Source organism: Babylonia areolata, chromosome 21 (genome assembly GCF_041734735.1).
Source record: "Babylonia areolata isolate BAREFJ2019XMU chromosome 21, ASM4173473v1, whole genome shotgun sequence".
In the NCBI taxonomy this organism is placed as follows: domain Eukaryota; kingdom Metazoa; phylum Mollusca; class Gastropoda; order Neogastropoda; family Buccinidae; genus Babylonia; species Babylonia areolata.
In genome coordinates this window covers 34,875,159-34,880,158 of record NC_134896.1, presented here as the reverse complement: position 1 = coordinate 34,880,158, position 5,000 = coordinate 34,875,159, and positions in this window count along the sequence as shown.

Sequence of the window (5,000 nt, the reverse complement as noted above, 5' to 3'; positions counted from 1 at the left end):
TGTGTTTCTGCGTCCTGGAAGTTCTTCAGTAAGAGACAACCTTAATTGAAATGAAGCTTGATACATCCGATAAATGATTCTTCCCCTGCTTCTCCATCTTCTCTCAGACACACAAACGTGTGTGACCCCCCCTCCCACCCATCCCCCCACCGTTACACTCTCTCACACGCATGCACATGCACACACATGCCCACATACACACGTGCTCACGATCACGCACAGATACACACAAAAACATACACACACACATTCACGCGTGCGCTCACACACTCTCATGCGCGCGCGCGCACACACACACACACACACACACACACACACACACACACGCGGACACACACACACACACACACACACACACACACACACACACACACACACACACACACACGGACACTCAAACACACATACGGACACACATGTCTTCAAGCACCGATATGTGTGACGGGACATTAAACACAATTAATACGCAAACACACACGCGCACGCACACACACACACACACACACACACACACACACACACACACACACACACACACACACACAGAACCAAAGAACGAACGAACGAACATGTTTTAATGATCTTTGACCATGGACCACAATTCAAAACCAGGGACTGGGGGGGGGGCATGGGAAGGGGTTATTGTAACACTTGAATAGCATCACACAATATCATACTGTTCATGGACCTGACATTCTACTGAATCATGTCTGAGTAGATGGTTTCTCCTTTTGATCGCATGGATTTTATTTATATATTTAAAACCCCTTCAGTGCCAGGGGGAAAACAGCAGAAAGTGGTGTTTCAGGTCATAAAACATTATCCAAAACAATAAGCCTAAAACTGAGAAAATGGTCTGGAGATATACCACTCTAGACGAACTGTGTGAATTTTCAGCCTTCCAGAGCTATTCCTTTTTTTTCTGATGATGTCATCTGTGACGTCACTATGCACGTACGTAATACGTTTATGGCAGTCAAAGGGTTTTAAATATTTAGCAATTTATGTGCTCGTTGTTTGATCAAAGAAGTGTACCTAGAGACATATCTAAACAGTCTTGAAGAAATTTTGTTCGTTAACCAATATATACAAAACAAACAAACAATAAATGGTATTCATCTTATAGTTCACTTTGGCAAAAAGGCTTTAAAACATCATTTTCAGTGTACCTATTAACATTTCTATATAAGGGAAGTACATTAAATCTGGCCTGAGACAACGCCACTCTGAAACAATATTCATCAGCATTTGCTATGTATTTTCCTTTTTCAAATCTGTAGCATGAATATCCGTCTCTATCACTAATAGTACCCCACCATTCTTGAATGAACATATCTATAAGTCTTTGGTGAAAATAATAAGAAATCCTTTCACATCATCAACACCTTGTAGCAACCACACAAAACTAAAACCTGTTGTACTTAATATTTCAATGAGAGAGAGAGAGAGAGAGAGAGAGAGAGAGAGAGAGAGAGAGAGAGAGAGAGAGAGAGAGAGAGAGAGAGAATAATGATTATCTACCGATGTCTACTCCATCTACAATATTTGATTACCTTCTTACCAGTAGCCATCAAGCTTAGCGCATGCCCCAAGACAGCTCGTGCAACCAGCGCATGGAATCATAATGACGATGACCCAAACGCGACACGTTTCCCGCTTATTAATGTCTGTTGTCATGAGCGGCAAGATTCCGCCAACAAAACATCTAATGGCTGTTATAAATAAAACGACGTTGTCTCTGTCGACATCTTGTTTCATTACCAGGATGGAAGAGAAACAAAAAGCTAAAGTAATTCAATGGCCACACACACACCTCTTGCGTTAATGGGAAAAAGCCAAAACAAACAAACAAAACAAACAAACAAACAAACAATAAAAAAAAAAAACAAACCCCAACAAAACGATATTCAGTGACAGAAGCCGAGGTTAGCTTGGGTTGAAATCTCGAGAATAAAGCAAGCTTGAAATGGATGAAGCTGCCTAGGATGAAATGGCGTTTGGAATTTTTCGCAACGAAGCAGAACGAGACGATTGACATGTAATTCAAACTTTTTTTAATTTAATTTTTTTTTAACGAAAACCAAGCCACTGTGAATGTCTTTGAAGTTATGCATTCATTTGAAAAAAACAACAACAACACAGTTCTGAGCACCATGGTGATATTTTTTGGTTTCAGATTTCAGTGTTCATAGTGTGTTCGTGAAAGGCTTTGCCACAAGAAAAACAAAAGTTTAACATATTTCAGTTTGTATTCGAGTCATGACGTGCAATTGTGAGACTTACTATTTCATATTGGAGGAAACATATATTTCACACGATGTGTGCGTGGCATTACATTTTCTACACACACACACACTCACTCACTCAAACACACACACACACACACACACACACACACACACACACACACACACACACACTCACTCACTCAAACACACACACACACATACACACACTCACTCGGGGAGTCCCACCCCGAAAACTTTTCTTAAATAAAAACAAAATCCTAGTTCGCAAACTCACAAATATCAAATGTGCAGACTTTGATTAAACACGTCTTTCATTCACAGAAACACAGTTCATCTTTTTTTTTGTCGCTGGTAGAGTGGCTTCAATTTTTTTTTCACCGTGATTTGAAGCGCACACCCCGTACCCACCCCCGACCCCACGCACACACCCGCACACACACACACACATACACACACACACACACACACACACACACACACACACACACACACACACACACACACACACACACACACACTCAAACACACACACACACACACCCGCACACACACACACACACACACTCACTCAAACACATACACACACACACACACACACACACACACACACACACACACTGCAATTTCCAATCTTCACACTTCGTCAGCAAATTCCGAAAGGGATTCATCTCCGAACATTCCTACAAAGATCCATATCCATGCTTTGTTTACTCCGGAGAGTTTGACCCATACGACCTGAGGGTTTTTGTCATTGCTCGTATCATCTTTGATTACCGTGTCATTCCTCGATGAAAAGCCATGCAGTGTGTGTGTGTGTGTGTGTGTGTGTGTGTGTGTGTGTGTGTGTGTGTGTGTGTGTGTGTGTGTGTGTGTGTGTGTGTGTGTGTGTGTGTGTGTGTGTGTGTGTGTGTGTGTGTGTGTGTGTGCGTGTGTGATGGCTACTAGTAAGATGTGTGTGTGTGTTTGAATGAGTGAGTGTGTGTGTGTGTGTGTGTGTGTGTGTGTGTGTGTGTGTGTGTGTGATGGCTACTAGTAAGATGTGTGTGTGTGTGTGTGTGTTTGTGTGAGTGAGTGAGTGAGTGTGTGTGTGTGTGTGTGTGTGTGTGTGTGTGATGGCTACTAGTAAGATGTGTGTGTGTGTGTGTGTGTGTGTGTGTGTGTGTGTGTGTGTGTCTGTGTCTGTGTGTGTGTGTTGTGTGTGTGTGTGTGTTGGTGGTCACTAAATCATTCTGATGTCTCCATTCTTTTTTTTCCTGTGCTTCAATGAAGACTGGTGAGGACAGGAACAACACGACGCCGTTTATAACAGCTATTAGATGTTCTCATTCATCGGCGGATTCTGGTGGTAATAATGATGATGAAGAGCAGAAAGGAGAAAATATTCGTCTCTTGTTCAATGGATTTATTCTGTCAGTGCTGCACTGCTTTTGGACGTTTTGTTGTTGTTGTTGTTGTTGTTTTCAACCTAAGTGTATTTGTATTTTGTATATCTTTTTATCACAACAGATTTCTCTGTGTGAAATTCAAGTTAAACTCTACCCCCTCGGGTCCCTACCATGTCGAAGGTAACTTGCTTTCAAGCAAAATGAATTTTGTCTTGAATACAGCTTTGAGCAACTCCTAACTGCCTGGCGATACACAACATAGTATTTTGTTTTTCACTTTTCAGTATCAAGGCGGTATCAAAGCATGCAGACTGATCAATATATACCACATCACATCTGCTTAAAAAGAGGGGGGAAAAAAGTAGTGGATGCCTGACCTACACACACACACACACACACACACACACACACACACACACACACACACACACACACACACACACACAACTACTTGTTCTGGTTCTGGCCTTGAGATCCTACCAAGACAAATGCAAAAAGCAAACAAGTGTGTTTCTTGCGCCCCCTGGGGGCATAGAAACGTTACATACACACATATTTCAGATATACCATACAAACAATAAGAGTGATGTCAAAAGAACAAAGAGAAAAAACCAAAAGACCAATAGGCACAGACAATATACATTGATAAATAATTCATCCTCATCCTTTAACAACAGACGTAGCTGTACCGAAAGGAACTACAAATAGAAGAAACAAATGCTTTCAGTTTTAACAATATTCTTTTGGATTTTTTTTTCGGAATACAATAAGTGGAATTTAAGGGAGTTTGGCTTGTATAAAACATTTCCCTGAAAGGAAACAAGGTATATAAACAAACATACAGAAAATTAGGTATGAAAACAATTAGACGAAAACTAGATCGATATATGGTTTTCTTGAAAATGTGAAAGATAAATGTAATACTAATGACTGAAATACCTGCCAGTTTGTCTGAAATCACTTCAGTTAGTTGACGTTCAGTAAATGATCAGCCGTCACGATCACCTTTTAGCTAGTACACAAGAAAGAAGCGAGCAAGGTGTGTGGCATAATATGCACCTGTGTGAAATATATAACATCCTTTTTTGGGGCCAGTAAGGATTCATTTTCTGGACAAACTAAGACCTGACAAAGTCCAGACTGGTCAACCCTCGCGCAAACAGACGCCATTCTTTTGATGTTTCGTTCGTTCTTTAGTTTAAAGTCTTTTCACTGTAAGCGATGTTAGACGATGTCTCTGCGACAAGATGCTGACTGTCCGCTAGCTCGCCTTCTTCTTCTTCTTCTTCTCGTTCGTTAGATGGACAGACTGTCGCCTCCTATTAAGTTGTCTGGGCTAGTTGCGTGCCTACTGTCAATGATCACT